Here is a 14,713-nt window from a genome sequence, read left to right as displayed (position 1 = left end):
GTTCATTAAGTTCTGATTGAACATTGGTCAGCTTTGTGCATCTTCCATGGTGCACTTTTACTGCACTCAGATGCAAAATTTTCAATTCAGGGCATCCCAGAATCTTATCAGTTACGCAAAAATACGATTTTTTTTTTTGATGGACATACACAGATTTGGCATTAAGGTAATGTATGTTTAGTAATGATGAAATACTTCGAACAAACGTCGTCAAATATCTGGGATTACACCTTGATAACCATCTCACATGGAGAGATCACATTCTGAAGAAGGGAACTCAACTTGACAAAAAACTCAAATCACTTTATTGGCTTCTTGGAACTAATATGCTGAATCAACAAAACAAGATCTTAATATACAAGTCTTTATTCATACCAATTTGATCATTTATGGTATTGAACTATGGGGTTCGGCAAGTGAATGCAATATCAGCTCCTGATTATCAGAAGGTTCCAGAACAAAATTCTAAGAAAACTTATAAACACGCCGTGGTATGTGAAGAACAACACAATTCTCAAAGATTTGGAAATACCTAGTGTGAAATCAACGATATCCATAAGAAGTAACATCTATCAAGAAAAAATTTCTAACGAAGATAATGTATTAGTGAAAAATCTTTTGAATCCTGATGAAGAAATATACCATCTGCATAGATGTCATACATTGGACCTACCAGTGAGATTTCAATCTTAATCACATGCAAGCTAAATGTTACTATTTTGTAACAGATTTGCTTTTCTTTTATTGTTCTTTCAAATAAATGAATAAATAAATAAATAATTTTTTCAGTGGGTGAGAACAGGCTCCCGGCACAACTTTTTTATAACTGGGTGAAAAATCAAAAAAGTAGGGAATTACTCTATCATAAAATTCAACAACTTCGGAGAGTATGAACGCACAAAATTTGAAGAGTAACTAGTCCAAGAATCCGCAAAATGCTCAAAAATAGATGAGTTTTCCCGCATGGAAAAACTCCGAATTTCCAACTGGATGGAAGGTCAGGTTTATTGCCTTTGTAGAAAGCACTTTTTTTTGGTCAAACTTTTCAGGAATCTTAAAAAGTCCTTAGTATGTACTTTACTTACATACTGTTTTATCTAAATCGCCCCCCCCCCCCCCCCACAAAAAAACTGTCATTTGTCAGATTTATAAAAATGACTGTTCTTTTTGATCAAAATTATCAAGAGTTTTGTTTTTTGACAAAATTGAATAAAACACTTTTGTTTGGTCAAAATTTATAGAAAATTTCGCTTTTTTGTTGCAAAAAATCTGTTTTTCCGCAAAAAGTCTGCTTTTTAGTGTGCGTAGCACACTATTGGTTTCGCTTTGAGAAATTGACATTTCAATTGCAATGAATGTTCTCTTAAGCTATCCAACCATTTTTTGTACCTATTGGACACCATTTGAGAATCATTAAGGCGGAGGGTATAGATTTATTTTCATTCAATTCGGATGGGTAATTGCTGAGTAATTGCAATTTTAGTTCATTATTTTAATGCATTAAATCCTAAAAAAGGGAAAAGGGGACTTGTAGAACACCTGCCGCTCATTGTACCCTGCTATACCCCCAGTCTATTCCATCACCAGCTGTGTTTCATTGTACCCTGTTACACCCCCGGTCTGTTAGCTGTAAATTCCAAGTGGGAGTGGTTTGGTGGGGCGTTTACCAAACAAATATATTATTTTAATGCCCAAACCCTCGTAGTGAAGTGGTGGCTGAGTGGATAGGGCATGTAGGTAGGAATAGGAAATTTAGGGACCCAGGTTCGAATCCCCGTGAGGTAAGTAGGTAGGTGACAGATTTTTCGTAGGAAAATTGGATAGGTAAATGCTTTGGAGTTACTACCTATGTAGTACATGATAATGGGGCAAAAATAATGCTGAAATTGAGTTATGAATTATATTATTTGCTAAATAATGCTGAAATTGAGTTATGAATTATGATATCATTTGCTAACTAAAAATTCATTTCATTAATTTTTATTACCTTGACATGAATAATTTTCAACTTTTTACTTATAATTTAAAAATTACTTCAAAATGAGTAATTAAACTAATTTTTGTACAATTGAAACATGTAATTTTTATTATCATGATTTAGTAAAAATTATTAAAACAAAATGATTTTTACTATTGGTACCTATAGCAAAATTTATTAAAATGATAATTTTTACTATACGATTACAGTAAAAATTATTGAATGGGATCTGGTACTTAATTGTGCTAAATACCAGTATTTAGTTAAATTTTTTGTAAAAATTACCCATAGGTATTTTTTTCGTGTAATTTAGAGGCAATTCAAATTCTTAACATATTTTATAAGATTTAATTCTTAATTTAGAATAAAAAGCAAGTTCTGAAAGTTGGTTTGAAAATTTATAAATTTGAAGACAATGGAAATTCTAAAAAAAATAATATGAAAATTTGTATTCAGAGACGCTGAGAATTCCAAAAATTGATTAAAAGTTCTGTAAGTTGCAGATAATGTGAACTTGAAAATTATATGAAATAAGTATTGTAATATTTATGAACAAGATGAGAATTCTGAAAAATTGGAGGCAATGTAAATTCCAAAAATTGAGTTAACGTTTTACAATTTGTGGACAATATGAACTTGAAAATTGAATTTGAAATTTTTTAATTTAAAGACAATAAGAATTCTGAAAAATTATTCAAAATTTGACTATTTAGAAGCAATGTGAATTCTAAAAATTGATTGCAAATTTCCTAACTCAGCAGCAATGCAAAATTCTGAAAATTTATTGAAAACTTTATGAAATTGTAGCGATGGGGAATTCGGGAAATTGATTTGAAATTTTGTAAATTTTAAAACAATGCAAACTATGAAAAACAACTAGAAATTTCTTAATTTAGAAGCAATACAAGCTTATAAATTATTCTGAAATACCTATTGTAATTTGGAAAATATGAAAACACTGAAAAACAATTATTATTTTGAAGCAGTGAGAGTTTCAAAAATTCTCATTACTGTGACATGGTTGATTCACTTATGCACTACCTAGATGTAATAATGGTTATAGCTGTAGAAAAGGCAGCTAGCTACGCACACTTTGCAGCTAAGCTTTGCTTAGCTGTCTAGTTTTTGGTCAAAATTGCAAAAAAAAACGCAATTATTCTGTATCAAACCTACCGCAAAGAAATTTACATTTTTCCAAAATTGCAAAACGTTTCAACTTTTTGGTAAAATATGTGAAAAAGCGCATTTTTTGTTCAAAATGCCAAAAAGTTTTTTTTTGCCAAAATTGTCATTTCTGTCTTGTCATTGTTTTGAAAATAGGAAGCAATTTGTATTTTGAAAATACATGTAGATCATTTTTCAACATTTTCATAACCGGTTGTGCACTCTCCAAACAATTTTTAAAACGACCATTGACCAACTCCTAGAATTTGCTTTCAGATGTGTTTCAGTTACTTGGAAAAAGTTGAATGCTCCTCTTTGGTTTGAATTTTTCATGGCCTATTGGTACATTACTCAATATTTTTGCGACATATAAAAATATATACTCCATTTACTCGTAGTTACGTATGTACATTGTACACACTGTACTTGTGTACTTTCCTCAACGTACATACATTTGCATATGTAATTACATATTACCGGTTCCAACTGGTATCAAATTTTACCAATAATAATTATACACCGTAGCAGCTAAGTCGTCTGGTCTGGGTATCTCGTATCAGGCCATAGAGAGACGAGCCTCTCCTTTAGAACAACTCTGATTGGTTATTGAAGAAATTCTTATCATACCTATCTATTACATCTTCATCTCCTCATCTGCGAGATAGTATTACCTAAACGATCGTAATATGACGAGACGCGCAGCATAACTTAGCGCCGCGACGAGCGACGTGACTGTGTCGCGACAACGACGACGCCTTCAGGCTCAACAAAAACGCAGAAACTGACCACGACCTGTCCCCATACATATCTAGTTTTACGACGAGTATATTAAATCGTCGAATTGGCCATCATGCTGCTTATACTTTATCGTGTTCGCTGGTCTGGGTATGTACGTATTACTAAAATACCCGATAACCCCCGCAGCGAGACAAATTTCGGCGAAATATGTATTACGTTACCATACGTATTAGCTTGGTCGACTTTCGAGCTGTTTACACTTTGACGAATGTTCAAATTACATTTTTTTTCTATTAATCCAAGTCCAAAGGCGGTTTCAAAGTATACAGCTATGTACGTAATAGGAGGCGTGTATGGGTATTGTGTCGACAAATGAATTATCCACTGTGATCAGAAATAGGAAATGTGGGAAGGTGAGATGACCTTTTTTGTACCTTCGAGTATATAATATTAAAATTGATAATATTTTAGATTGGTGAAATACTCAGCCAGATTATGATGACCTCAATACGCACTTTTTTTCAAATCGAAAGTCGAAACGTTCCGAAGCTTGCTTACTCGTATGTTATTCTGTACCTACAGATTTGCCAATTTTAGATATTTTTTCGTCTGTTTGCGTGTGTTTTTTATTTTATTTTTTCATTTGGTTTTTACGTAATTTTGTCCTTATATAGTTCGGCATAGGACAATGGTAATAATTGCACCCTCCCCTCGACGATCCTCTGGAACAACTTTTTTCTCAAAGGGGACATTCTAAGGAACATTTTAAAGCAAACTTGCTAAAAAAAAGTTTGCCTCACGAACAAAATGGCGGCCATTTTGATTGACACACCATTCGAAATCCCAGATTTTGCCTTCCAACATGGAACTCGCACAAAATTTTTTGAACTGGACGAAACAAGATCGAAAGAGCATGCGAAAATTCATCACCAGCCCAAATTTCAAGTGCGATAGTGCATTTTTCGATTTTTGGTGAATTTTTAAAAATTAAAATGACAAAAATGAGAAAAAAATCAAAATTTTATCAAATTGACCTAGAAAGCTGAAATTTGGGTTATAGTCTATTTTTGACTTGCCAAATCAATTGGAAACAGTTTTAAACCATTTTGAGCAGATTCTGGAGCCTCCAGCAGATTTTTGAAATTTGAAATTTCCCCAAATTATCATCGAAATGAAGTTGGAAATCTGAAATTCACGCTGGAGGGCATTTTAAATACGCTATTAAGTTGACTGCCGGCGAGTTTAAGGCATTTTGGAGCCTCTGGCGACTTTTTCAAAGTTTTTGGAGCCTCCAGCAGATTTTTGAAACTTGAAATTTTCACAAAATTTCATTAGTGCAGTCGGAAAGCTGAAATTAATTCTGTAAACTAATTTTAATTCGCTTTGAAGTCAACTGCAGGTAGATTTCAAGTCATTTTGGAGCCTCCAGCGACTTTTTGACAATTTCTGGAGCCTCCAGCAGATTTTTGAAACTTGATATATCATCAAATGCGGTTAGAAAGTCAAAATTAATTCTGTTAACTAATTTCAATACTCTATGAAGTTGTTTTGGAGCCTTCAGTAACTTTTTGGAAATTACTGGAGCCTCCAGCAAATTTTTCAACTCTCGAAATATCCATAATATTTTACGAAACAGATTTAGAAATTCAAAATTCACTCTACACTCCAATTTCAACACACCTTAAGTCAACTGCAGGTGGGTTCAAGTCATTTTGGAGCCTCCAGTGACTTTTTGAAAATTCCTGGAGTTCCCATCAGAATTTTGAAACTTGAAATTTTCCCAAATTTTCATCAGATGGAGTTGGAAACCCGAAATTCCGTCTGCAAAATAATTTCAATACGCTATTAAGTCGACTTCCGGTGAGTTTGAGTCATTTTGGAGCCTCCAGCAACTTTTTGAAGATTCATGGAGCTTTCAGCAGATTTTTGAGACTTGAAATTTCATCAAATGCGGTTAGATAGTCAAAATTAATTCTGTTAACTAATTTAAATACTCTATGAAGTTGTTTTGGAGACTTCAGCAACTTTTTGGAAATTACTGGAGTCTCCAGCAGATTTTTAAACTCTTGAAATATCCATAAAATTTTACGAAACAGATTTAGAAATTCAAAATTCACTCTACACTCCAATTTCAATACGCCTCAAGTCAACTGCAGGTGGGTTTAAGTCATTTTGGAGCCTCCAGCAACTTTTTGAAAATTCCTAGAGTCTCCAGCAGAATTTTGAAACTTGAAATTTTCACAAAACTTCATCAGATGGAGTTAGAAACCCGAAATTCAGTCTGCAAACTAATTTCAATACGCTTTGAAGTTGACTGCAGGAGGTTTCAAGTCTTTTTGAAGCATCCAGCCACTTTATTGGACCTTCGTGGCCAATGTGTTCCAGTCTAAAAATTATTTTTATGACCAGTGGTTTCATACTTTTTTGAAAATTTGAAAAATCACTCTTTCCGCCTTCGTTTGTGGTAGAAAGATGCAATTCAGTATATACCCTACTTTTGACATCAATTCCAAGATGGATTGCAGGCAGTTTCAATTTGTAGAAACTTCAAGTTGAAAAAAATTATTGGAAGCTCCAGTAATTTCCAATAAGTCGCAAGAGGCTCCAAAACGACTTGAAATCTACTCGCAGTCGATTTCATGAAGCATTCAAATTAGTTTACATTTTACAGAGTGAGTTTTGGCTTTCCAATTGAATTTGAGGAAATTTTGTGGCAATTTCAAGTTTCAAAAATCTGCTGGAAGCTCTAGAAATTTTGAAAAAGTTGCTGGAGGCGCCAAAATAACTTGAACTCGCAAGCGTAAAATTCGGATTTTCAACTTCTCATTTGCTGTAATTTTTTTTTTGGGGGGGGGGGACTTTTAGATCCGAAAACTTTGTTGGAGTCTCTCAGAACTGCTCAAAACGGTTTGAAAAAGTTTTCAATCAATTTGGCAGGTTGTTTCAGCTTTCTATGTTTGTCTATTAATTGGTAAAGTTTTGATTTTTTCCTCATTATTTTCAAAAGTTCACCAAAAACCTGTTAATCAAAATGACCGCCATTTTGTATGTAAGATCAATTTTTTTTGAACAAGGTGTACCAGAGGGTCACCGGAATGGTGCATTTATTCCTGTCCTATTGACAAATCCCCGACTACGATTTTTGGGCAATTTTTAACCTGTATGAACCAAAACACAGGTTATTTGTTTGTTTTCTCCCCCTTGTTCCTATAATTCAGCTGACCTTAATCGGTTTCGTGATGAATTAATGAATAAAATTCGAAAAACAACGATTCGAAAATGTCGATTTATTGCTCCAAAGAACATACCGAATCTAACCAAGAAGATTTTACTCCAAGATAAATACACTTCACGATAGATTCTACCCAGTACACCTGTGAAAACCAGTGTAAACTTGTACAGTCACATATTCAGGTTCATGTTCAGTCGTTCACGTGCTCGTCAGAAATTACGTATACGTACCTAGTACCTACATAGCACAGCTGATCGTGAAAGCATCAAGCGCATTATTAAAGTGTTTATTGCCTATGGTGTTCATTTAGGCGCGATAGATTACTGTAAGTACATAAAAATTAATTATAACGTGGCCAGGACTGCCTCACAGCGGCCTATGTTGAAAGAGAAAATTTGTTCTAGATCATGGATAAGGTAATACTGTTGTTTTAGTTCGTATAATACGAGTATCTATTCATAAAGTCGCGTCGGCTACACGTATTATTTTTCTCTTCTGTGTATACGAGTATTATAAACTCGTAGGTAATATTATATCAATGAAGTTACACCTACTTGAGTAATTGAATAAGACGTGTGCGCTGTGCAGGTACGTACTCGTCGTATATTCAACGACCTTCTGTAAATTGGCAGTCATGTGGCATACTTGGAGGTCTTCCCTCTTTTACCCTCGTTTATACACCTACCCCCAGCCACGGCCCTTATTGATTAGATCAAGGATATCGGATGAAATTTGATGGTCGAGGTGTTGCCTCGTCAGCAGTCGTCAGAGGTGCGGTGGGTGTGGATTGTGGATCTCGTATAACAGATCAATTTGTTTCGGAGAAATGTGGCAAGATTTAGGAATTTTTATACCCAAGAGGGAGAGTGTTGATCTACATGTCGAAGAAAGTGAAATACACATTTATTTGAAGATATTACGGAGAGGGATCGACCTTGGGTTTAAATTTTACCAAATACTGGTATCAAAAGTTGAAATGTGTATGCTCCTCCTTAATGGTTTCCAGGTATCAGAATTTTATTTATCTAATTTAGTTTCAAGTAGATTCATTCCTGTTTTTTTCACAAGAAAATTTGCTTTCATCAACGAGAAAGAACCAGATTTTGCCACAGTAGAGCAAGTTTATTGATTTTCACCCCCCCCCCCCGTGTCTTGGATCAAACAAAGGAAGAGGAGTTGAAAACCTCAAAATGTTGAAAATCAGAATTTTTTCTATGGTGTTTGAAAATGAATGAAATGCTGATTTTAGACATTTCAACCAACTTTTCCCTCCCTCCCAATCCACCGTGGGTTCCAAATATCTCTCCTGATTCAGAATTTCCAATCCCTGGAAAATGTAGAAACCAGGCAAAAGTGAGGAAATTTTGCACTTCTGCAAATCTCAGAGAATACATGAAAAAAATTTAAAATTGTCACACAGAAATCAGGTATTTAATTTGAAAAAATAAAATGTGAATCTCTGATTGGTAATTCTGTGATAATTAAAACCAATTTTTCTCAATTTTTAAAACATTTGCCCTTCCTTTACTGGAGGATTTTTGTCAATTTTTTTCGGAGGGCAGTCGAGAGATCGATTTTTAGATCAAAAAATTTCAAGTGAGTCAAGAAAATAGCTTCAAAACAACATTTAGCAATAACTGACGAAATTCCTTTAAAATCACCCAAAGCTGAAGACATTTCATCAACATTTTTGTTACATTAAACATAACGTGTTGAAGTGGCATAAAAACATTTCAAAAGTGTTTTAAAAAGTATTAAAAACTCGTGAAATTTTATCGAAAGTATAAAATCACATTAAAATGTTTTTAAAAACATTAAAATCATCTAAAGACACCAAAAAACTGATGAAATTTCATCAAAATTTGACACGACTCACTGAAATTTGCTTAGAACGTCGTTCTAACATAGTAGAATCTGTAGAAATGGCATAAAAATGCCAGAATCTGATGAAATTTTAGTAAATTTAAGGGAAAATTGGTCAAAACATGAGTAAAAAGCTGTGAAAATGTCATAAAAATCTACAAAAATTGTTGTAAAAATCGTCGAGAATCACAAAAATTCAAAATGGCAAAAAAAATACAATCAAACATTACAAAGATATGTCCAAAAGAAGACAAATTTAGCAAACATTGCAAAAGAGACGACGTTAGACCATTTTGATAATGGCGTAAAAATACTTTAAAAGCAATAATGCCAATAAAATTTGCAAAAAATATAATAAAACCATGTCAGAAATGACGTAAAAATATAATTTTTTAAAAACAATAAAATCATTAAAAATTATAAAAAACTGATTAAATTTTGGTTGTCAGAATATCATTAAAACGACTAGTCTTGTTTTAAGTATATCAAAATTGCCAAAAAGTCTTGTTTTTTGCCAAAACTGCAGGATAAAATCATCATCTTTGGTTAAAATTTCCAACAAGTTTTTTTTCCAAAATTGCAAAAAAAATCATGGTTTTTATCAAAGTTATCAAAAAACCTTATTTTTTTTACTAAAATTGCAAAAAATGTCTTAATTTTCAGCCAAAATTATAAAAAATTGCGAAAAAAAACTCTTAATTTTGTGCCAAAATTGCAAAATCCTAATTTTTTGACAAAACAGCAAAATTCTAATTTTGTGTCAAAATAGCAAAAATCCTAATTTTGTGCCAAAATTGCAAAATCCCAATTTTTGCCAAAACTGCAATAATTCCTACTTAATTTTGTGTCAACATTGCAAAAAAACCTAGTTTTATGCCAAAATTGCACAAATTTTAATGTTGTACCGCAAAATCTTAATTTTGTGTCAAAATTGCAAAATTCTTATCAAGTGCCAAAATTGCAAAATTCTACTTTTGTGTAAAAATGACAAAAATTCCGATTTGGTGCCAAAATTGCAAAATTCCAATTTTTTGACAAAACTGCAAAATTCTAATGTCATGTCAAAATGGCAAAAACCTAATTTTGTGTCAAAATTGCAAAATTCTAATTTTGTGCCAAAATTGCAAAATTCCAATTTTGTGCCAAAATTACAAAATTCCAATTTTGTGCCAAAATTACAAAATTTTAATTTTGTGCCAAAATTGCAAAATTTCAATTTTGTGCCAAAATTGCAAAATTTCAATTTTGTGCCAAAATTGCAAAATTTTAATTTTGTGCCAAAATTGCAAAATTATAATTTTGTGCCAAAATTGCAAAGTCTCAATTTTTGCCAAAACTGCAAAAATTTCTGCTTAATTTTGTGTCAACATTGCGAAAACCTCCAGTTTTATTCCAAAATTGCACAAATTTTAATGTTGTACCAAATTTGCAAAATTCTTATCAAGTGCCAAAATTGCAAAACTCTAATTTTATGCCAAAGTAGCAAAATCCTGATTTTGTGCCATAATTGCAAAACTCTAATTTTATGCCAAAGTAGCAAAATCCTGATTTTGTGTCAAAAGTAGCAAAAATCTTAATTCTGTGTTAAATTTACAAAAATTACAATTTTGTGCCAAAATCGCGAAATTCCAATTTTTTGACAAAACTGCAAAATTCTTATATTATGTTGAAATGGCAAAAATCCTAAATTTGTGCCAAAATTGCAAAAAAATCCTAATTTTGTGCCAAAATTGCACAAATTTTAATGTTGTACCGCAAAATCTTAATTTTGTGTCAAAATTGCAAAATTCTTATCAAGTGCCAAAATTGCAAAATTCTAATTTTGTGTAAAAATGACAAAAATTCCGATTTGGTGCCAAAATTGCAAAATTCCAATTTTTTGACAAAACTGCAAAATTCTAATGTCATGTCAAAATGGCAAAAACCTAATTTTGTGTCAAAATTGCAAAATTCTAATTTTGTGCCAAAATTGCAAAATTCCAATTTTGTGCCAAAATTACAAAATTCCAATTTTGTGCCAAAATTACAAAATTCCAATTTTGTGCCAAAATTACAAAATTTTAATTTTGTGCCAAAATTGCAAAATTTCAATTTTGTGCCAAAATTGCAAAATTTCAATTTTGTGCCAAAATTGCAAAATTTTAATTTTGTGCCAAAATTGCAAAATTATAATTTTGTGCCAAAATTGCAAAGTCTCAATTTTTGCCAAAACTGCAAAAATTTCTGCTTAATTTTGTGTCAACATTGCGAAAACCTCCAGTTTTATTCCAAAATTGCACAAATTTTAATGTTGTACCAAATTTGCAAAATCTTAAATTTGTGTCAAAATTGCAAAATTCTTATCAAGTGCCAAAATTGCAAAACTCTAATTTTATGCCAAAGTAGCAAAATCCTGATTTTGTGCCATAATTGCAAAACTCTAATTTTATGCCAAAGTAGCAAAATCCTGATTTTGTGTCAAAGTAGCAAAAATCTTAATTCTGTGTTAAATTTACAAAAATTACAATTTTGTGCCAAAATCGCGAAATTCCAATTTTTTGACAAAACTGCAAAATTCTTATATTATGTTGAAATGGCAAAAATCCTAAATTTGTGCCAAAATTGCAAAAAAATCCTAATTTTGTGCCAAAATTGCAAAAAAATCCTAATTTAGTGTCAAAATTGCAAAATTTGAATCTTGTGCCAAAATTGCAAAATCCCGATTTTTTTCCAAAACTGCAAAAAATCCCAATTTTGTGTCATAATTCCAAAAAAAAAACTAGTTTCATGCCAAAATTGCACAAATCTTAATGCTATACCAAATTTGCAAAATCCTAATTTTGTGACAAAATTTCAAGATTCTTATTTTGTGCCAAAATTGGAATCTTGTGCCAAAATTGCAAAATTTTAATTTTATGCCAAAGCTGCAAAAATCTTAACCTTGTGCCAAAATTGCAAAAATCCTGTTTTATGCCAAAACTGCAAAAAATTTTAATCTAATTCCAAAATTGCAAAAAAAAAAACTCTATTTTTATGCCAGAATTGCACAAATCTTAATGTTATACCAAAGCAAAATCCTAATTTTGTGTCAAAATTTCAAAATTCTTATTTTGTGCCAAAATTGCAAAAGTCTAATTTTATGCCAAAGTAACAAAAATTTTAATTTTGTGCCAAAATTGCACGAATCCTGTTTTTTGCCAAAACTGCAAAGCTTCCTAATTTAATGTCAAAATTGAAAAAAAAACTTGATGTTTTGCCAAAATCTGCAAAAAATCTCAATTTTGGGCTTAAGTTGCAAAATACTTAATTTTTTTCCAAAATTGCAAGAAATCCTGATTTTTATCATAAACATATAAAAAAAACTCACGTTTTGTCAAAGTTCCCAAAAAAGCTTGTTTTTTTTGTCAAAATTGTCAAAAAGTCTAGTTTTTTTCGTCCAAAATATCAAAAAAACTGGTTTTTAGTCATAATTTGCTTACAGTCTCACTTTTTGTTTATAAAAATTCTACTTCTTTATCAAAATTGTCGAGAAGACGGGCTTCTTGTCGAAATTGCCTGAAAGTGTTTTTTTTTTTATTTTACTGAAATTGGAAGAAATTCTTACATCAGGAAATCAACGTTCAGAAAAAAATATAATAGGTAAAATTATCATTTGTTGCTTCCCTTCCCTCCAAATAGAAAAACATTTCAGAAAAGGGGTACGAAAAACTAATTATGGGATCTATTTCATCATACACTTGATGAAAATTTGAATTTTTTCTCACATTTCATCTACTAAACGGATGAAGTACGATCCTTACCTGTCATTTCTTGAGAATTAATGATCGATGCTGGATCACATATTGATTCTAGTGTCTTCTATTAGCCGGACAATACGGTAATTCCTCGGCAAAATACACAATTAAATCGCTGGTTGCCGAAAGGCTTCCAAGCATCGCACTATCCGGATCCGCAACACTCACAACGTGATTACGCGCACACCTTCGGTAAAAGTCCACTACACCAAAACTTCAAGTAGATAAAAATTTCACGTAAAATTTGAATCAAACACAACGACGCATCGAAAAACCAACAGATGAGAGCACACTTGAGAGACGATGGACGATGGTAAAAAAAAAAAACTATCGGCTAGTGCACTACGAGGAGTTAAGAGTCTGTCGAGCTGTATGGACGCGGACGGTTCCAGTCGTGTAGTCGTAATTAGCGCGACGAAATGTGGTGGGCTGCAGAGTTGTGTACGAAAGTAAGAGTGTAACGTGAGATAGAGAAAGATGTACATGGAAAAGGCCAACGAGTTTGCGAGAGAGAGATAGAGTGAGAAGGCGTGCGAAAGATTAGACCACCGAGATATATTAATAAAAATAATAATGAAAATGGAAGAAAAAAAGAAATATAGGAAAGAAAGTACCTAGCAGTGTAATCGAAGCAAGGTTATATACAGGATTGTTTTTTGAATAATAGTTTTTTTTTCTCTCTTGGTGTGGTACCTACACGAGTATAGGTAAAGGTAAAACATGAATAAAGAATACCGGAGAGTAATTATTATTAGGTGCTGTAGATCTATTTGTATTGCTATGTGTTCTATAATACACATGTTACATCATAGGGCTTTTGTGTGCGATTAACGCTGCAGGTGAGCTGTAACATGGACGACGGTTTGTAAAGATTTGGTGTTTTTTTCAATTTGCCAAGTCCGGCCGATGAATGGTCAACAGTAGTCTGACCAGAGTAAATAACAACATTCGCAGTAGGTCATTAATTTTCGTCTTTGAATCGCGAGATGTAATAATGGCTTAGGGGCTCTCTAAATAACCGTTTTGCTCCCAAAAAAAACACCTACCCAGACTAAGAGTGAAAAAAAAAATGATGAAACTTGGGAGGAGTTGGACAGTCGTATAAAATTGAGAGAAAATTATGCATGAGAAATGATCGTATCATTTAACACTACCAGGTTATAAAAAAAAATTGCTCCTCGATGAAAGTAATAAAGTCATGGATAATCTGTTATTTTTCAAGAGTTATCCGGTACCTATAGGAAAGCGACAACTATAGCAGGGCTGGAGGAGAGCAGGGTGACTGGTGTAATCGTAACTCGTAAGAATTAGCCGAATCATTGCGGTCGCGTCGTCGTCGTTGTCTTCGATAAATGAATGAATAGTACAAGTAGATGAAAAAAAACCGCGTTAAATATTTATCTTCTATGGCCTAACGGAAGCTGCAAGTAAGAGTGGACTAATAAATATCTACCTATTGGAATATTCTTTTAGTCGTCTCTCATCTCATGGACGGTCTCGCTTACAATTAAGATTAGATAGGTATTCTTATAAAAATATTCTTATCTATGTAACCAGAGCAGATTTGTAGGTATTTGATGACTTTTTTTTTTTTGCGAAAGAATTTTTATGGATATGAATACGAATACGAATACGAATACGAATATTATGTTGAATAATACTTATATTTAGGGAGTTAAGTAGTCTTGTTATCTACCTGTACCTACTACCTACGTAATATGTCGCGGTATTTATTTCCAGCTCGAGATGGTTTCGGAGAGATGATTTTTATGCATGTAGTGAAGACATAATTTTTTTTCGACGATGTCGATCTGATCATTTATGCGCAGTTTTTCGATAGTTGCTGATGGGAAAATTGGGTCATTTGTGAAAATTTATGTAAACGTTCGAATTTCTCGATTGTAGATAGGTAGTGGTTCTAAGTTGTAGGTTGGAGGGTATCTTATTTCGCAAAGTTGAAATTTT

General features: G+C 32.6%; 1 protein-coding gene across 1 annotated transcript in view; it reads right to left on the bottom strand.

Annotated features, from left to right (window-relative positions):
- LOC135838159 (protein yellow-like) overlaps positions 1-13,328 on the bottom strand; it is a 68,120-nt gene extending 54,792 nt beyond the window's left edge. The window contains exon 1 of the mRNA XM_065353778.1: positions 12,755-13,328. The gene's annotated coding sequence lies outside the window, so the exon portion shown is untranslated. The remainder of the gene's footprint in view (positions 1-12,754) is intronic.
- Positions 13,329-14,713: the final 1,385 nt, after the last annotated feature.

Source organism: Planococcus citri, chromosome 1 (assembly GCF_950023065.1).
Source record: "Planococcus citri chromosome 1, ihPlaCitr1.1, whole genome shotgun sequence".
NCBI classification, from domain to species: Eukaryota; Metazoa; Arthropoda; class Insecta; order Hemiptera; family Pseudococcidae; genus Planococcus; species Planococcus citri.
The sequence above is the reverse complement of the archived record's forward strand: the minus strand, read 5'-3'. Positions and strand labels throughout refer to the sequence as shown.